This window comes from Lygodium microphyllum, chromosome 29 (assembly GCF_053477565.2).
Source record: "Lygodium microphyllum isolate KBCC chromosome 29, Lygodium_microphyllum_v1.1.10, whole genome shotgun sequence".
NCBI classification, from domain to species: Eukaryota; Viridiplantae; Streptophyta; class Polypodiopsida; order Schizaeales; family Lygodiaceae; genus Lygodium; species Lygodium microphyllum.
Window position 1 is genome coordinate 38,553,342 of NC_141163.1, and position 23,178 is coordinate 38,576,519.

Genomic DNA, 23,178 nt, shown 5'->3' on the forward strand with positions numbered 1-23,178 from the left:
AACTAATTGGCTACAATTGCTCAAGGTGGTAGCCCATAACTGATCAGTCCCTCCTAACATCGTTTTTTGGCATGCATGAATAGTGCAATGGGAATAATATAGAATAAGTGGTGATTCTAGGTAGGAAACCTAGAAACCCTTGATGAAGGAGAGAGTAGTGAGTATCAATGGTAATAGTATCCAAGTGGAGGAAGGTGTATGCTAGGGGGATCAATCTCCTTTGTCGGATTTTGCAATCATATTGTTATTATGCAATTGTATATTAGAAGTAAAGAAACAAGACAAACATGAAAGTGTCATGACCTCAACTCATGATGATGGGCTTCTTAGGTAGTTATATTTGTATATAAATCTAAGCATTGTGTATATTTAGAAATTGGGAAAAGTTCAAAGAAGAAGAAGGAGTTATATGGACAAATATTGATACTTAATTTGGTACACCCTTATTGTTTACCACCATGAGAACTTTTGGTTCGGTATAATCTATATTTTGTGAATTATGGTTAGAGCTTAAGAGATTAAGAGGTTCATATTTTGGCCTAGCCTTGGTCATTATGCAAGGATGGGGATTGGATGCCTTAGAAGACTAGAAGTATGCTTTGGGGTATTTGAGAATATAAATTTTCATAAGGACAAGCCATATACAATTTTAGTTCCTAAGGAGACTAGCAATTACTAAGACATTTGATCTTAACTTTTAGAACACAAAAATGTATGATGAAATTGGTTGTAGGCAAGTAAATCAAGAGAAAAGGCACTTAATTTGGTGCACCTTTATTGTTTACCATAGTTGATTTCAAAAAGTGATGAGAACTTTTGTTTAGGTATAATCTATGGTTTATGAGCTATGCTTAGAGCTTTATCATATGTGCACAACTCTTGCATAAGGCATATTTCAAATAGAATGAATTATTAGGACCAAAGACAAGGGATAGTAGTTGAAACTCTTCTTGCTAGGATGATCATTTTAAGACTTACATATAGCTCTATATCTGCATCACACACCTTTATGAATGAGGAAAAGTTCTTAAATGTGGAAAAACAACCATTTTTCACGTTCAATCCCTACCTCAAATGATAACAAATTATGAGCACATTACTTCTCTTAGACTTTGGGTTAAAGCTTGAATCTCAACTCAAAAGCAATCTTGAAGCATAACAAAGCATGTGACATGAACCATAAGCATCAATATATCACTCGGAATAATCACTAAGCACCCGGGAGCAACATGCATATTCTTTCAGCGATAAAATAGCATTTAGCCCTACTTATTATAGCAGTAAAAAAACCTTTGCAAGATTGGGCAAATGAGTGATCAAATCAGACCCAAAGCATTCCAATACATTGTTATAACATCCTGAGATAATCTGGTATCATAGACATCCCGGGAAGCATAAGTGACCTCCAAAGAATGAATGAAGTGCTGTCCTGAACTGTATGGCAATAAATTCTCGCAAATTGTGAATCAGTGGCTAATCTCAGGAGCTCCAACTGATGCCCAAAACTCATGCCAAAGATGTTGGGCAAGTTTCCAATGATTGCCAAGAGCCAGGATGAGTGCGAGGAGCTGAAGGATGTGGCAAACTAATCAAGAAGGAGGGGGCAACAAATAGGCACAAATCACACTAATGTGGCTATCCATGTTGTTGCTCCTACTACTTTGTGATGAAGCTTTGAAAGTACTCTAAGGTGTTCAAAGGAATCGAGTAATACCTAAGAACAAGTGACAAAAGTGGAGGAGAAGCCGGGTAGGAGATAGAGCTCAATGCACACCTCGGGGTGAAGAATCCATGGCTGCCATAGAAACTGAATGGATTCTTCAATGTTTCTCCACAAGTTGAAGCAATGTTGGATTGGGGTCAAGCTCTCAAGAAAGATGGCTCTAATACTAGTTGAAGGGAATGAGCCCTGAAGTGGAAGCATGGAGCAGAAGCAAGAGCTATGGTGAAAGGAGTAAGAGCACAAGAGAGAGACACACACACAAGATGTGGGAACTCCAACAAACACAATGTGTGATGGGCCTTCTCTTTATTCAAATATCACTAGAAGAATAAAGGATAAAGTGACAATGATGGGCATCCGCCACTTGCAATTTTGTATAGGTGCGCGAGTATGGGATACTATTAGTGTAACTAACACTACACGGGCAGCTAGGCACATGCGCCTTTATCGCCAATAGTGTAGACCAATTAGTAACACCAAGGTCTGCAAACCAGACAGCCTAACCAATTAGTAACACCAAGGTCTACAAACCAGACAGCCTTACCAAAGAGCCTTATGGGATACTATTAGTGTAACTAACACTACACGGGCAGCTAGGCACATGCGCCTTTATCGCCAATAGTGTAGACCAATTAGTAACACCAAGGTTTGCAAACCAGACAGCCTAACCAATTAGTAACACCAAGGTTTGCAAACCAGAAAGCCTAACCAAAGAGCCTTAGTGGATGCAACATACTCTACCTTTATAGTAGATAGGGCCATCCATTTCTACACCATGGATATCTAAGAAAAAATGCCTCCAACAAAGGTGAAAACATAGCCAAAGGTGGACTTGCTATTGTCTGTGTGTCCTGCATAATCAGAGTATGTGTATCCCACAGTTCATGTATCATGGCTACCATAATAGATACACATATCTACATTGCTCTTAAGGTACCTCACGATACCCTTCATGGCATCCCAATGTTGCATGCCAGGTGTAGCCATATAGCATGCAACAATTCCCATTGCAAGTGCTATGTCAAGATGAGTGGCTATCATGGCATACATCAAATTGCCCATTGTGAATCCATAAGGGATTTGGCCATCACGGCCTTCTACCCGGCTTCTACCCGTTAGTGTGCAGATAATCAACCTAACTAACCTTTACATGAGAAGGTAAAGGACATCCAATAGGCTTAACATCCTATATATGAAACTACTCAAGAACCTTTTGGATGTACTCATTTTGCAATATGTAAAGGTGACCCTTAGAGCTATCACGTGTGATGCACATCCCAAGAATATATGAGGCATATCCCATATTCTTCATCTCAAATCTCTTCTCAAGTTAATTTTTTAAAGGCATCTAGCTCATCTCACAAGCGCTTGGATCCATATCACTATGGGTATATCTCTCGGAATGCATAAAAGCATCGAACTTGTGGTACCATTCCCTAGGTGCCTGCTTAAGGCTATAAAGGTTCTTTCTCAACTTGCACACTAGGTGTTCCTTGCCTTTTTTCTTCAAAGCCCTTAGGCTGCTACATATAAATCTCATCATGCAAGTCTCCAGGTGTTAACCCCAAGTCGAGATGGCGGAAAAAGGAAGGAAAAAGCAGAAAAAAACACGAAAAAAGAGCAAAGACACGTAGGCGACCCCCAAAGCTAAGTCGGGGCAAAAAGCGCAATTTTAAATGAAAGGCGCCTCAAAAAACTTGGAAAACTCTTGTAAAAGAGTGCCAAGCTCCCTCCTGTGCCAATTGTAAAATATTAGATGGGTGTAGGCTAGAGGCATAAGGCTAGAAGAGGAAAATGGAAAAAGGACCTTGCTACAATGGCCGGTCGTGTAAAAAAGGGATGGGTGCCCATGGGATTTTAGGGTTTGTATATATAAAGTTCAAAAAGTGAATGGAAGCTCATTCTTTGGTGTGTGGCTAACAAGAGCTCTCTTCTTCTTCTCTTCTCCTCATCTTCTTGCTTGTGTGTGCTCTTGAGAGAGGGAGTGTGAGAGTGTGAGGGAGTGAGTGTGTGAGAGTGAGGGATCAAGAGGGTGAAGCTCTTCGCCATCTCCTCTTCTCTTCTTCTCTTCTCTTCTCTTTTCTCGCGCGCGCGGCTATGGAGGATGGAGCTTGAAGATGGAGGAGGCTTGAGGATGCTTGAGCTCACATCTAGGATCGTGGAGCTACCGAGGTGTGCGAGAGACGAGGCAACTCATATCGGCATCAAGGTAAGCTCACTACACTCATAGGATCGACGGTGCGTCGGCTAGGTGAGAGATAACTATTAGAGCTCGCTTGAAACTCTTGAAGCAATAAGCAATCCATGGGTCTTCGCAGTTGAGCGTGAGCTCCCACTACATTTTGATTCAATTGCCGGGACCAACAGATTTAAGCTTGAGCATTTGCGCACCTCATATCGAGCATCGAAGTAAGGGATTCATCCCCGAAACGGAGCTTGAGATAGGTAGGAAGTTTGGGTGTTTTTTATCTTTAAAATAAGTAAGTATTTTGGGATATTTTATTTGTTTGATGATTGGGAAACATGGAGAAATTATTTCAATCTTTTGCTTTTGATTCTTGTTGCATTTAGCGTAGGTAAGGATTAGGAAATCGCACCAGAGAAGGATAGGGTTTACTGTTGCAAAACAGGGCAAAAATCGTGCAAAAAATGGTAAAAAGCTCGCTTGTGATGCCTAAGATCGGCAAGTGAGTGATTGGGGGCATCAACACCATACCCGGGAAGGGGTATAAGAGCCAAGAGCCCAAGGGAGAGCTCATTTGTGACCATTTTTGAGAGAGAGAGTGAGTGAGAGAGAGAGAGAGAGCCATTGCACGATTCGATCCGATCTCACCATCGACGAGCCTACTGCTATATTCAAGTATATGAATCCCTTCCCTTATCCCCCTAGATAGGATCTGGAGGTTTATACTTGCTATGATTAATTAAATCGCAAGAATCGAGCAAAATCAACCTCTCGCTGTCGTCGTCGTGCCACGTTTGGCCCATCCGAGCGGTTGCTTCTGGGTCAAGTCCCAGAATCGGCCCTCCGCCCTCTTTCGTTTGGTCCACTTGGCCCAAAACCCTAATCGGCTCTCGTCCCAGACCTACTCGGCCCGTCCGAGTTGACCATTTGGACCATCGACTAATTCGGCCCTCGGCCTGCGTCCGACCCAAACTGTCTAAGCCAAACCGTCCAAGCCATAGGATTCGGCACTCGGCCACGTGTCATTCGGCCCTCGGCCCGTCTGAGTGACCTCGTCCGAATTGACCATTTGGCCCGTCCGAATTGACCATTTAGCCCGTCCGTCCAAGTCATGAATTCGGCCCTCGGCCCATGTACCTCGGCCCATCCGAGTAACCCACTCAGACCCTACAATTTGGACCAACTAGGCCGAGTGTAAATTTTTATCAAATTCTCAGAAATTTGACCTGACCCAGCTAGAGCTCGGCAGTGCAAACTGTCAAAAGTCCTTCTGGCGCTTAGAACTTGATTCTGGCACACGGAATAAACGAAATCATAGGGAGCAGCCGCTTAGCAGCTTGAAGTAAGCAGTAGCAAGACCCAAAGACGTAGACGCAAAGCGCTGAGCAGTTAAAACCTGATTAGCAAAAAACAAACGAGGCAACATATTAGAAAAACCCTGAACCCTGTCAAGGCGGCCAGAAAATTGACCAACAAGTCTATTAGGCCCGAAACAAAGCGAGAGTGTGTAAGACGCTTCAAGATTGTTTGCTGTACTTACCTTGAATTTCTGCACTTGAATGCACTTAAAGAAATTGAAAGCCTGATTGAGCACAAGTGCACAAGAAGCGACATGCACACTGAGTGACCATAAATTGAGGATTGTATTCAATAATTCAAGGAACTCACTCACATAAACCACTCAAGGAACCCACTAGTAGGAGGACCCAAGACGTAGACAAACCATCACTGTGCGAAGTAGGACCAAGCAAGTGGTGTTAACGACGTGAATTTGACAAATCTACTCAACCTGATCGACAATTTGGTGGAGCACGACAACACGACTATGGCAGAAGAAGGTTCAGACCATATGTCTAATAAGGAACTTAACTTGAATGTCTTTCCGAAGGCTATTCAACAGCTACAATGCACACATCCGGTACGAGCACCACGGCAGGACGACAGACGCTATCATCGCAGACCTAGATGAAGAGAGAAAACTAGCCCACAAGGCTTTGCAAAGCAGAGTCGAATACAATAGGGACCAGCAGGCTAGGAGCCAAAGGCAAAGCACGGAGTTGCGTGAGGTACAGCGAGTGCTGAACTTAGTAGGTAGAAACCGAATAGATCATGAGAGAGCCCTAGAAGGAGACTTGACGTTGAGCGAGCTTCTCATGAAGCGACTGCTAGATAACACGACAGCAGAGCAAAGTGCCGCGACACTAGTGACATTGCTACTCGCAAATTAGGAGTGAACCAAGGCCCAAAGAGCCAGTCTAAAATCCCTATTGTGGCCAATCAACTCGACAAATACCAACCCCACAATGATCCATATAGCTTTGTAGAGCAGTTTGAGCAAGTCTGCAAAGCCAACGGCCTCAATGACCTAACTCAACGCTCTCAAGCGTTCGGGCTCTTCTTAGGTGACGAGGGAAGGACTTGGTATACAAGCTTAGATGCCACAGAATGAGCCAACTTCAGTGGCCTCAAGGATCTCTTCATTAAGAGATTTGCCGAGCCTGGATACTCCAATAATCTGCTAGTACGCTTGATGAACGTCAAGCAGAAATAGAAGAAGGACATTCGCGACTACGTAACCCACATGAGGAGTCTCTTCAAGAGAATCCCTATGGGTGACTGACCGACTGAAAGAGCAGTTTCGACTGTATTCATCAGCAGAATTCAAGACGAGGAGTTATATAAGGCTTTGGCAGGCAATTCGAGCTTGCAGCGAGACGCGCTAGCTAGAGTGTTTGAGGAAGCCATCAAAGTTGATGATCAGCTAAAAGAGCGGAGGTCTAAGAGCTTGAACCTAGAAGAGACCAACTTGCGAAGCTCAGAGAGAGTGTCAGTCTCTAGTGAGTGATCAGTCCCATCATCCCAAGATAAGGGGAAGGCCACCGAGACGAACCAAGACTTGGCTGATGTAAAGATGGAGTTAGCCAAGTTGCAAGACATGTTGAGACGACCAACATGCCCACATGTCCAATGCGTGTACTGTGGTGAAAACCACTTGCCAGTCGAGTGTCAAGACCCTAGGTCAAGACCTTGTGCTAACTGCGGTAGGTTTGGTCATGATGTCATGCATTGTAGATTACCAAGAAGACTTCCATACTCGCAACCCTATTTCCAGCCTTACCTAGCGAACAGGCTGCAGCCATTCTTTGGAAGGGGAGCTCCATTAGCCCTTCCTGCACCTAAAGACATTAAGCCATCTGTTCCTAGGATGGACATAAACCCTACTGGCATACCCAAACCACCTGATCCTTACGTGATCCATCCACCGACCAATCCACTACGTGGAAGAACCAAATGAGAAAGAAACTTACATATGCCCTTACGTCTCGCATGACAATGAGAGCAACGCTATCCTCATGGATTATCGCCCTGTGCCGCTGATGGTGTTAGGAAGAGGACGAGGTAGAGGCCTAGGATGGTAGTTGCAGGATCCAATCACCTATTGGACTTGTGGTCACCCATGTCATGTCTCATCACGCTGCCCTGAAAGGGAGCAGCAAAACAGAGACAAGGTTGACCAAAGATGTGTTGAGTCCGAAATCACTCATCTCTTCGTCGATTGCCCAAAGCGAAAGCCATCTTCTAGCTCAGCCAACGTACCATCTGTCCCATTGGGACTGTTTGGTGTCAAGAACCTCGATGGGGAGGCTACACCTATCCCATTGCGGGTCATGACCCATGCCCAGACAAAGCAGGCCGGCATATCACTACCAAGACCTAGCACCTCGACACAACTTTGATAAGGAAGAAAAGTCACAGGTGGAAGAAGAAGAGGTCAGAAGCTAAAATCACACTAAAAACGGAGAGTGCTACAACTCTGCCTACTGGAAAGAAGGTCTCTGACGGCCGAAAAGAAAAGTGCTAAGGTAGGGGAATACCCGCATCCGAAGCGACAGTTAGAGGCCATAGAAAGAGTGAAGGAATGGGTGAAGGAGGCTCAAGAGCATCTAAAAGACGCTGAGCCCATCATAGAGGACGAGATCGATGATCTCTCCAGCATAAGCACGCCAATCTCACCTCCTCAACCAAGGTCGAGAGAAGCAACTACACCACAAGCAGTGCTGCTAAGGCCAAGCCTTGATGCTACAGGGCCGCAGATCAGTCACGGCCATTGGCCACGATAATCTAGGTTAGGAGAAAGACGAGCACCCAATGATCTCCTGACCACGTTGGTGACTACCCCTGTAACACTTAGCCTGGGAGATCTGCTTAGGCAGCATCCCACCCTATGGAAAGATCTTAAGCAGTGGGTTAAAGGGTCATGAGAGCAAGTCATGGTAGACCTTCATGACCATCATGTAGAGATGCAAATACCGAGTTTGACGCTGCACTATATGCCTAAATCCTTACACGTCAATGCCTTCTGGGAAGATTCCGAGATGCATGTGGTCTTACCGGTTCTAGTCCTAGGCGATACAACAAGAAAGGGAATCGTGGACACAGGAGCTGGGGTTAGTGTGCTTAGCCACACGGTGCTTCAGACTTGGGGAAACCTGCCTGTCGAAACTACAAGGTTTAATGTCACATTAGCAAACGGTATGAGAGTCAAGCCATTCGGGGTGCTTAAGAATTGGCCAATGAAGATCGCAGATATCCAATTCTCTGTGGACTTTATAGTCATGAAGAGAGTAGACTACGATATCCTATTAGGCCGACCATGGATGCGCAATGCTAGAGTCATCGAAGATTGGGGTAACAGCTTGATCTTCCTTGGCAATAGAACGGATGCCGTGAGAGTAGAGATAGACACGTGGAAGACCTTACCAATCAACTTAGATGCCATCTCTGTTATGCTCAAGAGTAACACCCAGGTTAAGAAGTCCTATGGGCCCTTGACCAAGTATATCCCATGCCCAGAGGACGAGCGGGATTGGATGCACATCCTTGCTACAATCGACCTGCCATTCTCAGATCATGAGGCATATGAGCAAGCCATCAAAACAATCGACAAGTCTAACGACACACCCTCCGTACCAGTCTGCATGATGGCAGGAACCCTTTGTGGGAAACCTAAGCCTGTCAACTTTCAAGTCCCAACCAACAAAAAGGAAGTCCAGGAGATACTAGAATACTTAACGGACAAGCTAGCTGGCAATCCAGCTGCAAACTTCAAACCACTCCAGGATCTCTTAGATGAATCCAAGTGGCAATGGACTAGAGTGCATGACTTAAACCTCATGTATAATTGGGCCCTAGTTCCTGACCAACGACAAGATATATACCAATCCCTAGGAGACGACGAGCAATTTGATGAAGAGGATTCTAACGACGAATATGAAGACTGCCAATCCTTTAGTGACGAAAGTGAGAGTGAGGTAGATACCGTGGAATACGACACTGAAGGATAAGAAATAGAGCAAATACGAGCAGACTCCAAGCCGTAGAAAAAGAGTATCTTCAGGATAGAGCGAGGAGTCATGCGCATGGAATGTGATCATGCCTGGTTGGAACACGTAGGAGCCATAGACCTTGAGCAAGCAGGCCTAGCCCAGCCAAGAACGACATCAGTGCTTAGGACAGAGTCGCCATCCAAACTGCACCCACCAGGGGAGACCACCTCTTCTAGCGAGGATGGGGAGTTCGACTCTGAGTTGGAGGTTAGTTCAGATAGTGATCCAGAAATCCCTAGGCCGCCCACAACCAGACGCACCAAGGGGGACCTACCCGTCCACCTAAGGCGTAGACGATTAAGGCAGAAAAAGGCAAAACAACCCAGGGATACACGAACGGAAGAACATCGAAAATCGCAGGATCTCCCTAAACGATTTACGAAATTCAAAAAAGGGGATAGGGTAGTAGTTCTTTAGGTGCCAAGCGTCAAGGGCAAACGAGCAAACCGATCGAGGGACCAGCCAAGGTCAAGGAGGTGAACCTAGCCCAGGAAGGGAAAACACCCCAACCAGTCTTCATTGCCGATGACTTGACTGAGGAAGAAGAAATGAGTCTTGTCGCTCTCTTGCGAGAGTACATAGACGTGCTTGCCTGGTCCTTAGAAGAGCTTAAGGGGGTAGATCCGAGTGTCGTAACTCACAACATACCCATGACGCCATACGCAATACCGGTCAAGCAGCGACTGTATCCTATGAATCCAAAGCATGCTCATGTTGTCAAAGAGGAGATTGATAAGCTAATGAGAGCAGGATTCATTTACGAAATTGAACACATAGACTGGGTATCACCCATAGTCATCGTGATGAAGAAGGATGGAAAAATCCGAGTGTGCATCAATTACAAGAAGGTGAACGCTGTTACTAAGAGGGACAACTATCCATTGCCGTATACCAAAGCACATGATTGAGAGGGTGGCATACAAGGAAGCCTACAGTTTTCTGGATGGCTTCTCAGGGTACAACCAGGTGCAAGTGCATCCTGCGGACAACCACAATACTGCCTTCGCCACTGAGTGGGGCGTCTTTGCTTTCATAGTCATGCTCTTCGGGTTGACTAATGCCCATGCCACCTTCCAACACCTCATGTGCACCATATTTAAAGACATGCTTCGCAAGGAGTTGGAAGTCTTTGTCGACGACCTCTATGTCCACTCGACCTGGATTGAACACTTAGACAAACTCCACGCAGTCTTTGAGCGGTGTCGCTTATATCGTCTCTCCTTGAACCCCTTAAAGTGCCAGTTTTGGGTAAAGCATGGATGCATCTTAGGACACATGGTGTCGAAGAACGGCATTGCCACTGACTTCTCAAAAGTCACGGTTATTGTTGACCTTCCACCCTCAAAAGTCAAGGAGTTCAATGCTTCCTAGGCCATATGGGGTACTATCAGTGGTTTGTACTGAACTATACATTGATTGCCAGACCTTTATACAAGTTGTTGATCATCTTCGAATGGACCAAGGCATGCCAACGAGTATATGAAGAGTTGAAAAAGGCTTTAACCACAGCACCAATTCTACGAGCCCCAGATTGGACCATTACTTTCCATGTGCATATCGATGCTTCTAAGTTTGCCGTGGGGGCAGTGTTGTGCCAACCTGGCGAACACAACTTAGACTATCCAGTGAGCGTTGCTAGCAGACAACTCACTGAGATAGAAATGAACTACTCGATGACAGAAAGAGAAGGATTAGCCATGGTATTTGCTGTGAAGAAATTCCGACACTATCTATTGGCCACACCTTTGCCTTTTTTGTGGACCATCAAGCCCTGCTCTATCCAGTAAGCAAACCTTGCGCTATAGGACGCATAGCTCGGTGGCTCCTTCTGCTTTTGGAATTCGACTTCTCCGTGGTTGTACGAAAAGGAAAACAACACTACATGGCTGACCATATGTCACGCATTCCCATGGGAGAAGCCGCTGGACAAGGCATTGTTGACAAATTACCTGATGCCCATCTATTTAACCTGTCCGGCGAAAGAGATTTATTCAAGGCTGATCTAATGCCATATTGGGCGGATGACATAGTCCAAGTGCTTGAACATGGACTGCCTGATCGACTGATAGAAAAAGCCCGACTTAGGCGATTAATCCTTAAGATCCAGTCCTATCAATTGATTGCATGTCAACTCTATAGGCTAGGACAAGATGGATTGCTGCGCAGATGCATATGTGAATATGAGATGCACGATGTGCTCTCAGAGGCACACAATGGCATTGCTGGAGGGCATTTTAGCAGAGATACGACAGCACGAAAGGTGTTGCAATCTCAACTGTGGTGGCCCACGCTTTTTCGCGATGCAGCGCGATTCGTCAAGCATTATGACGAGTGCCAACGGACAAAAGTCACGATTCGCAAGGATCAGATGGAGTTGACCCCAATTATTGCACGACAAACCTTTGAAAAATGGGGAATTGACTTCATAGGACCCATTAGCCCTGTGGCACAGTATTCACAGGCCAAGTACATCATTATGGCCACAGACTACCTCACGAAATGGCCAGAGGCAAGAGCGACACGAAAAAAAGACACTAGGACGACTGCCAAGTTCTTATGGGAGTAAGTGATCTCGCGATTCAATTGCCCCATCAAACTGGTCAGTGATGACCAAGGCACACACTTCATCAATGAAGTGATAGCGCATCTCTTGTCCACCTTTCTCATCATCCATCGCAAATCCTTGCCATACTACCCTCAAGAAAATGGTCAGGCAAAATCCACGAATAAGATTCTTGTCAATGTCCTGACCAAGGTGGTCTCAGCCTTACGCAGCAACTGGGACAACAAGTTGATGGTAGCTTTGTGGGCTTACCGCACAGCTTATAAAACGGCTGTCGGGGTCAAACCCCCTTCAGGCTGACCTATGGAACTGAAGCGGTTCTACCATTAGAATTCTTCGTTCCTAGCCTAAGAATAGCACTTCAAGAATGATGGGAAGGGAAGGAGGCATGGACGCAATGCCTGGTCGAACTCGAACGCCTCTCAAAGACTCGCCTTCTAGCCACCCATGCACTTATATGTGAGAAGGCCCGACGCAAGAATTGGTTTGACAAGCATGTCAAGCAATGCGACTTTGAACAGGGCGACTTAGTGCTCCTCTACCCAGTTAAGGGACATAAGCAAAAAATAAAATTTAGAGGTCTTGGACCTTTCAAAGTTCGTGCGATCAACCGCACAGGCAGTGTCAAGCTCGAGACCTTAGATGGTGAGGGCATAGGCTTCTTCAATGGTAGTCGTGTCAAGAAGTAGTACCCTCCCACCCATCCTTTGCACGAGACCCCGATGTTAGAGCCACCTGTCAAGATACGAGTGGCCACAATCACTGAGATTGATGATGAGGATGAGGAAGCCGTAGAGCTCGCATACCTCCATATCACGGTCACTTCAAAACAAACATGCGCTTTCAATGCTTTGATCAACGAGGGAGCAAACTTCAATGTCTTAGCTCACGATCATTGGACTCAACTTGGTAGACCACCACTTCAACCCACTAATGCAAAATTAAGCCCATATGGAGCCCATTCCTACGCACTTCTCGACAAGTGCAGAGCCGCCATTTCTATCGAGTCCGAGACTATCCCAATGATTTTTTACGTGTTGCCAAATGCTAAAAACGCAGGCACGGAGTCGCTGCTGGGGTGAACTTTTAAAAAGCAAACTCACTGCAATGTTGCTTATGAGTCGCAGCGCATCCACCTCGCAATAGGCAACATTTGCATTGTCACAGCTTTCAGCAACGGCTGTGCAACCTCATCACTGTCCACAATGCCACCGGTAGAAATATCCGCAACCAAGTCCAAGGAGGGGGGTAGTGCGTGGCCGCCACCTCCTAGATTTCATGAATCACAGCCCACAACTACAAAACCTAAGGTTCAATAGCCTAGATTTCAATGGCAGCCTAAGCATCCGCAACCGTCGCTTAGGCCTCGACGCTCCTATCCTCATAAAACCAAAAACTCTAAAACTAGGAGGCCAAGACGTAGTCACAGAAAGTGCCGCATGATCAAGCAAAGATGGGTCCCTAAAGCCCTCTTGCATGTGCAAGGATACTATGTGGGCAACACCTGGCTGTGGATCCCTAAGGCCTACACGGCCAAAGGTACTACTCATATGCCACCCTCAAGCTTGATCAACCAAAGTCCCATAAACCCTCCAAACCATAAGCTGCAATGCTCTCCAAAACCATAGCCATCCGACTCATCCACGCCTAAATCCAAGAGAGTCACACAAGCCTATCGGCCCAAACAACAGACTCCGTCACAAAAGTCATCACCCAACCAAGTCAATCTGACTCCCCAAATCCAACCTGAATGCAGCAGTCCATCCGTCGTGGCTGCTCCCAATCCACCCATAATCCAAGCACCCCAGCAGACTCAAGAACACTCCCAACCGCAACTCTTTGTTGTCACAGGCTCTAGTTCTAGCAAACCTCGACCACCCGTCGGCCTTACGCCCTCCTATGAATGCAAATCCTTTTTAGAGCTGGCTGCCGACCTCGCTGAGGACACCGAGGATGACGTGGTGGAATGCATTAAATGACTAGACACCACCTTCATGTCACTAGCACAAAGCTACGACCGCTTGGACTTAGGACAATTGGAGGAACCCTTTGCAACTGAAATTAAAACGATGCCATGCTCCTGGGAGACCTTTGAATTCGCATTCGCAAAAGCTTCTCACTCCATTTGCTGAGTTGCTTAAAAATGAGATCTCCAAGGAGCAAGCCATTCAAACAGCGCCTCATCACGTCATACGATCAACGAACCACTTCTACTATCACTGATCAAGAAATCACAGTGTTATCAAAGCTCACTGATACTGACTCCCCGTTCTTGAGGCATTGATACACTCTTAGACTACAATGGGAAGTTGAAGGGTGCCGCATAATGACCAATGCTGAGCAGCGTCGCGCTATCAAAACAACGGAATACAATCCCACATATGTCGCACCAACCTTGTATAGAGTGTTAACCACTCTTCGGGGCCGCGACTTATGGAAGAACACATCAAAGGACACCCCTACCTCGATTGCTTGTTGACTGAGGAAGAGTTACATATTGCTAGCCGCATCAACTCTGGTGACTTCCTATAACAGATGTTCTCACATACATCATGCAAGTGGGGATTCGACCCTTTGATCTGGACCGTGAAGCTCACTTAGAATACAACCCGCAGTTCTATGATTGGCTCCTTCACAAGTAACTCCTACACCACCATGCCGAACGCCCTTGCCGTTCTGACCCTAAATCCTAGCCCTTGCCGTTCTGACCCTAAATCCTAGGAAGGATTCTTCTCAAGCTGGAAGGGGAGGGGGTAAGGTGAATCAAATTAGGCCAATCAAATCAAAATTAGTGAAATTGGGCCAATCAAATCAAAATTAGTGAAACACATAAACATATATTATGAAAAACAGATGGGATAGAAAAAAGGGCATGGAAACTTTGAAGTAAAGGGTAAAAAGTCAAAGTCTGAAAAGGAAAATCTACATTGGTTCTTAATGAATTCATTCAAAAAGCATAGAGTTTTTCTTTTTCAGCAAAATCAATTACTATGTGGAAAGCACTAATGAAAATTACAGTTTATGACAGGAACATAAAATGTCGCAACAAGATCGTACCCACCGACTCCTGTTCACAGAGGAGGAAAGAGTGCAGTATGGCATATCCCTAGAAAAGCGCCCCTACAATCAACTGAAGTTTCGAACCATTCGGAACATCAAAGAAGTAGTATCGAAGGAGGAAGTAGCCAAGAGAGTCGTCGAGCAGTGCAACCTCACCAAGTACCTGGAGAAAATTGTGCAAGAGCTTGACCACACGAAGTGTGTGGAGTTTCTTAGGACATACGACCCTGACTAGGAGTGCGGCACCGTGATGGTGGGAAGGGAAGAAAATGCTAAACAGGTACAGGTGCACTTGAACCTAGCCTTGGTGGAGAAGGAGTTGGGATTGGAACCAAAGATAGAGAAAAAACAGAAAAGGGATGTCTACACCATACTGAAAATGAAAAGAGAGGAGGTGCTAACCAATGACGGTATCAGCATCCATGACATCCCTGATGCTGAAGCCAAGCTACAGGGAAAGCTAGTACACGCACTCTTCTCTAGCCAGCTCTACAACGCCTTAATGCATCGAATCAGTGTGCCTGTGCTGGAGAATGTAGCAGCCCACACCTTAGATGAAGTCGATTGGAATGGGTATGTCTGCAAAACCATCGACCAGGCGGCTAAAGCACTGGCTTTGGGAAGTACACTAGTAGGTGGAGAGTCTCTAGCTTCCAAGGCCACAAAAAGGAAGAAGGCCTCGTCCAAGGCCTCATTTATCGACTACGGAAGCATTTTGACTTCGCTCATCCAGGAGGCAGTAAAAAAGACACAGAATGTAGAAGAAGGAGAAGGAGAAACACCAGATAGGTCACCCCCTCACCAGGACAAAGAAGGGTCCACCGACAGAACCGAGACAGAGGAAGAAGGGGAAGAACAGAAAAGCAAGAAGATGACCAAGAAACCCAAGAAGAAAACAGCCCAAAGGAAGAAAAAGGATGACGAAGGCTACAAGAAGAAGGAGAAAGAGGACCTGGAAAGGGCAAAAAAAATTCCCTTATGGAGGCCAAGGAGAGCGAGAAGAAGAAGAAACATGAAGAAGAAAAGGAAAATGAGGAATTACAGAAGGCAAAGAAGGTATCAAAACAGGAGGTTGAGGAGAGAAAAAACAAGGAAAAGGAAGAAAAAGACAAAAAGGAGGAAGAACGCCAAAAAACAGAAGCGGCAAGGCAAAGAAAAGCCGTTGAGGAAGAAGAGGAACTAAGAAGAAAGGAGGAAGAAGACCTGGCTGAGGCTACACGCCAGTCTATCGAACAACAAAGCAGGGCAGATGAATTGGGGAATTTGAGCCCGCAAAGAGAAGAAGGGCATGGTTCTAGCACACAGGCACCGGAAATCGTGCCGCCCGCTGCCATTGAGGGCAAGGGCAAAGCCCCAATTCACCCGATTCCTCCCCTCATGGTGCCTCCCACCGAACCACTGAGAGTCATGCTCTCTCTCCCAGCTTTTGGACCTCTTGTTAGCAGTATGGCATTGATTTCTTGTGCCCACGGTGTTATGGGATTGCTCATGGCATGTGTTTGACCTTACAGGCAAAGGTTGCTTCTATGCTTACCACAGTTGGGTTGTCTTATGGATTTTGGGTTGAGGCCCTTATGACAACAGTCTATTTGGTTAACAGGACGCTGTGCTTGACCTTGGATGGTATTACACCCCATGAGGTATGGAGTGGTGTGCAACCCTCCTATGATTACTTGAGGATGTTTGGCTGCCAAGCATCTGTACGTATGCCACATGAGCCTATGTCACGTAGATGTTTCCTCCTTGGTTATGGAGGTGGTGACTTTAAGGCCTACAAATTATGGGATTCGGATGCCCAGTAGGTCATACGCAACCGTCATGCTGTCTTCAATGAGACGCAGACACTTCTTAGCCCTCTTGATGAGCGTTCGGTATGCTTTATGACTAATTTTACAACAGCTATTACAGTGCCATTACAACAAGTTGTTTATGCTGAAAATGAGGCACTTATTGGCCCAAATGACATAGCTATGCATAGCAATCAGGGTCAGGATGTTGGTATCAATTGCTAGACCCCTTGCAGGCTCATGAGAGCCATTTTCTTGTAGTTTTGCCGACTAGACAGCAAGCCATATGTCAGTCTTCTGCTTCGCTAAGGCCACATGTAGTCTTGAGACCCCGTTGGACGAGTGTCCAGGATGTTGGCCCTCTTTCAGTGATTGACTCTGGAGAGTTTGACTACTCTCCACTGTCTTATATGCGCCACGCTGATGCTATCCGCGACTTTGATGCTTTACAGCCATGCACTAATGAGTTGTGCTTGCTTCATGAGAAGCATTCTTGGATTACTCCATTGTATGGAGCTGCGAGATTGCTTATCTCTTGGATGTCATGGACTCGGGGATGCTTGACTCTTCTTTTGCAGAGGTTCCTGACACTTCTTGCACAACTCGCTTTCCGATTAGGCGTTGGGTGAGATGTTATGATTCCTCACCTTGTCTTTTTTTCTTCTTATTCTTTTCTTTGTTTTCACTCCCCAGCCACATTGGCCTTTTAGTGGGAGGTTGTTGGGGTAAAAGGCCTCTGGGCCTACCCCTGTATACTGTGACCGCCCATTCTTTATTCATATATAATATGATAGTGCAATAAGGCTGTCAGTTCAGTTGGACAATACCTACATTGTGTGTGCTCTTCTCTCCCGCATCTTCCTCTTCTCCTTCTCCACTGCCATTGCATCCCCTTCATTTAGGAACCCTACCTTCACCTTGTTTATAACGAGACGTTTGACATTTTGGGCACGTCACATCATCCTTGTATTGACTTCTATTTAAGATATAATAGTTGGGGCATGCATGTATAGATTTATAGTCAAGTCCGAGACTATTTATCATTTTTTTAACCACATCATGCGATGCAGGGAGGGCATTGCTTGAAGGTAGGAACTTTTCAGAGAGTAGCTTGTAAGTCAATTACACAAGCTATTAAGCAAAGAAAATAATAAAAAGCATAATCACACAACAATGAAATGGAATTTGTTGAAAAAATTATGTCACGTACTTCAATAGCGTCGTAATAGATACATTACTCCATCCAAATCAATTTTGAAGATTGAGAATAAGTAAGCTTACACTTAGACATTTCAATTGGCTTCCTGTATAGATATGCTTTAGAGCTTCTTCTCAAATATATTTCTCGTTGTTAGGAATATCACTCACACCATCATTTTGATATCAATCATCAACAAAAGCAGCCATGCTGTCGTCATCGTCAAAGATGCCATCGCATGGATCAAACTCCTTGGAATATTGTTCTTTTTGTCTTGCATACATGTTAGGATCACTCCTATGTAGGGTCCTCATGCACTCTACTGACATACATGATGTGCCATGTGAAGGTTGATTTATGACATCATCAATGTTATGATCTGGATGTTGCATATTTGAAGGCAAAGAAGACATACATCAATGACATGCTTTGACCATAAAAGGAGAGAGAGACAAAAAAAAAAGCACACATAATTCAATGGTTGCAAATTTAAGAATAATTAGAACCACGCTTTATTGTACATATACAAAGCTTTCAAAGATTGCCCAAAAAGATGATAACATTACGAGACTATAGTACAGAAGTCCAAAATTGTAATACAAGGTTCTAGAAAAATATATAATCTATATACACTATAGCTCCTAATCCTCATCTATAAAGGGTGCTCATGGAGGCCTATGCCAACCATAGTTAACTAACAATTCATAGTTAGCACGCAATGATGTAATAGCATTCACAACTATGTATCTTGGTACATCTGTACTCATATGTTCTAGTTCATGACTATTTTCAATCTCTACAAATGTGCAATTGGTCCTTACACTTCTTCCTCGACTGCTATTGATCAAACTTACTATGTTTCCTTGAGAGTAAGGTCTCCCATCAATATAGAGTCTTTGCCCCTCTGCATGTGTGATGCCTCTCTTTGAAAGAGAGGCTGCATTGAGACACAGCCCATAAGTACTCATGCTCTGAATGTAGCGAGCAAGTTGATGCAATGGTCCCCACCCATATATAGGTCCACAAAATGACATAAGAGTGACCTTTGAATGAGGGCGCACATGTAAATCATGTGCAATAAATAGGCCTCGTCCTGCTCCATTGATAGTGATGGAGAAATCATGTACCGATTGCCCCAGAAGTTGAAAAACTCTCCATCTGATGGAAGTGATCCCCTTTGCCATCCTTCGTATCCTTTGTGATCATACGTCTATACTAGAGTACACAAACGAATAGGCAATGGATGATCTCTGATCGTCTCAACCTCTAGACCAAGGGCAAGAGGTCATTGAGAAACCTCAAACTGCAACAACTGAGCAATGGCCTGTCCATGCCATGTGCGAGGGACATGTACCCCACCAATAGTGTAGTCATCCTCCTTGTCAACAAGTGAGGGTCCCTACATATATAACGTAGTTTGCATCACATATATAAGCCAATGCTCATTACAAAAATTAATAATGAAAGTAAGAAAGATCAGTCACATACCATAGGTTCATGTTGCTTCTTAGGTGCTGGCGCTCGATCATAAATACCGTATTGCATCTGATGTGAATGGCACTCTCATCATGGCCTCCGATATGTGTCTTGACAATGATCACACCAACATATCACATGCTCCTCATAGTAAAAATCATCATATGTAGGTCCATGTGCAGAATTGGAACTCTATCCACCCCAGCCATCACCGGTAGGAGGTGGCGGTGTACCCTTTGACCTATCTGAATATGCTTATCAAGAAACATAAAAATATGAGACATTTATTGAAGGATCAATTACAGTAAAGAACCATAACACTAGTATAACAATGAAATTTAATAGGTTTTGTGATATCTTATAGTGCTTATTCTGTGAAGAACAAACCATATATGTGTGTGTGTGTGTGTGTGTGTGCGTGCGCGCACGCGTGAGAGTGCACATGCAATCCTCCTTTTGTTTGTTATATATGTATACATATATATATGTATATATCTCTGTGTGTGTGTGTGTGTGTGTGTGTGTGTGTGTGTGTGTGTGTGTGTGTGTGTGTGTGTGTGTGTGTGTGTGTGTGTGTGTGTGTGTGTTTGGGGAGGTCAGTCATAAATATATGTATGTATCATGTGGGTTCAACATAAGGGATTTTTAAATTACCATTTTTACACATTTTTTACATACAGAAGGGTCCCGTATAAAGGGGTTACTTACAGATTGAATAGAAAAGGGTTATGTTTCATTACGAAAAATTTCACAGATAAGGATATTCATAAATAAGCCTTGAATGCACGTGATATAGAGGGTATACATATAGTGAACTACCCGGGTGTGTGTGTGTGTGTGCGTGCATATGTGTATGCAATCCTCCTTTTGTTTGTCTCTACTATACAGTAGCCCCTGTTCTTTTTTCATACTAGAATAAGCATTAATTGATATTATGGAATTAATGCTTACTTTAGTGTGGCAAAAAAATAGGTTCTATTGTATGGTGGAGACAAACAAAAGGAAGGCCGATATGTGCATGGAGACGTGGCAGCACTTTCACAAGGAGAGATGCCTCTACAGATCAACTTTCCTCAGCAAAGGGTATGTGCAATAAATAGCTTACATTTGACATGACCTATATTCTATGCGCACATTTGTATAGATTTATTAATGATATGCATTGACGTCTATTTGTCTATTTTGTATAGGGGAGGGATGATGTTACTACACTTAGACATGCATGCTTTGTATACACACATTTGTAGGTACTTCTTGATGGTATACATTGACCTTTGTTGGTTTCGTATTTGAATTTGTTTATTGTTGAACAGTTATTTAGTTTGTTGGTAAGTTAATAAGTATATCTTTGAATTTGTTTATTGTTGTACTACAGCCGTGATTGCCCACATAGAGCACTTGACAGTGGCTAGGGAGATATGGCTAGAGTTGACCAAATGTACAATCGGATGACAGTCATGAAGAGGGTTTTGTTGGAGGTTCAGATGTGGACTTTGAGTCCAAAAAATTCATCTTCAATGCGGGAGCACATCAACAAGTTGAGGTAGCTCTAGATGCAAGTGCAGAATGCGGAGAAGGTAATCACTTCTGAATACATGGCGATAACATTGCTATCCTAGTTACTGCCATAGTTCGATGCATTTTATTCTGCCTTGATTGCTTTAGGATGGATGGCACATGACTCCTTCGATGGATGGTGTTGCCCATTTGCGACCTAGGCACAAGTAGATTCTCATTGGAGATAGCTCTTCGGTGCCTATTGAGGGATGAGGTGACATGCCACCAACGCGCCATACCCCGCCGTTTCAACCTCTCCATGCTAGATAGGCCCATGCGGGACATCTTAGGATGACCACACTCCATGAGTAGTTCCACACTGCACTTGAAGTGCATCGAGATTGTATCTAGTCTCTATTCCATTCTGTACCTACTTACTCACTTAGTTTACCATAGCACTAGATAGTCACTTTACTGGACTTGGAAAACTTTTCGGACATTCTATAGTAACTTTTTGGTCTCATAGACCCACTTGGCCTTTTGTAGACGTTAATATAACTTTCTTTATTTCTTTCACACACATATGCACACACACACACATTCATGTCAAAGCTTCTCACCGTGCATGGTCAGTTCAATGGCCCATGAGAGTAGACATCGCCCCGCAAAGCCACTTATGGCTCCATCTTGTCCCATACTCTGTCTGTAGTACGTTGATGGCATATTTATTGTCATCCTCGTGCTAATTACTACATTGAAAAACAAGGCCCATTAGTAGTTTTAAATAAACACAATTTATCATTTTTATGTTAATTAATACTCACCCCCACGAAATGTTGACACATGGCATTTAGGAGTAGCATAGCTCTCCCATCCAATGTCAAAAGGCAATGTCTGCTCTTGAGTAGTCAATGGAACCGTTGGGCGTAATGTAGCAGGTAACACCTAGGGTGCCAATACAAGGGCGCCACAGGACTCCACTTGTTTGTAGATAGCAGTGGTTGAGATTGCTGGGCTCTGTCATTGCCTATCAAGTGATCAAGTGGTGTGCTGCTCTATCAACGCATGCATGAAATAGAAAAATAAGATAGTGAATTCCTAATTATTGAAAAACACACTTAACTTGATGTGTTGTCATCGTAAAGGATATACCTATGTGTCTCCTGAGTAATAGGAGGTGCATCAAGAGGTATGAGTTGGCTCAATGGTCCTAGCAAAAGTATAGGAGACCTAATGTATACACAGATATCAAGGAGACATTAAGATGTTTAGATCACTATTTTTATTGTTTGAGATGCTTTCTATTTTATCGTTTGAGATGCTTACTGATATGCTCTAGCAATACCTCCAACCGAAGAGGTGCCTCCTCCCGTATAGGTGGTTGAGACGACGTGCCCTCCCTAGGCCGCACGGGCTGCAATATCCTCCCCAATAACTCAATTGAGTGTCCAATGCTCCATCAAACAGCTCCTCATAGTCCGCCATGGCCACGTGCAGATCATCACATGATAGTCCATCAGCTCGTAGCATGGTCTTTATGGTCACTAGCCTCGCTTAACGGCCACGGTCACTCATAGTGCCTGCATATTAAAACAACCATTAATAAAAAATAAAACGCATTTATCTCTTCCATTAAAATTAATAAAATACTATGTGATAGCATGCTAGATACTATAGGGCAACACTTGTATTGAGTGCTTATTGCTCATCTAATATGCTTATGTGATACTGATTTGATATTAACATATTGATAAGTGTTTGGTGCTTGCTTGGAGTTGCGTTCTAAGCTATGTTGCTCACTTATTTATCCGCACAAGTATATGACTATGGCTACTTGATGCTTCTCGGGCACTTTGGATGCTACATTGGTATTTAATGTATAAAGCACTTAATTGTATTTTTATTGTATACAATTCGAAAAGCAAAGGCTCCTATTTGTACTATCCTCGTACTCAAAATATTTATGTCAATGGAGATGCCATTTTTGCTGAAAATGCTGCTTGTTCTCAAGATCAATTTGAGATGTTAGCCACCTATGAGTCTACTGATGTCTTTGAGGGTATTTTGCCACTCGTATTGGGATCCGAGCCTATTGTAAATGTAGGAATAGATGTATTACAACAAGTTGTTGTTGCGCCGCCTGCCCCAAACCAGCCCTCAGTTGATCATGTTTTGCCTCTAGCATTGGACTAAGTAGTTGACCAATAAAGGGATGCTATAAATGCACCAAAACAATCCTGAGATGGTTGTTACTGACTAGCAAGAAGGCTATTTTTGGCAGTAAATGAGTTTTTAAACTCAA

General features: G+C 44.2%; 1 pseudogene; it reads right to left on the reverse strand.

The window, feature by feature from the left end:
- Positions 1–18,544: 18,544 nt before the first annotated feature.
- Positions 18,545–22,361, reverse strand: LOC148010533 (uncharacterized; annotated as a pseudogene).
- Positions 22,362–23,178: the final 817 nt, after the last annotated feature.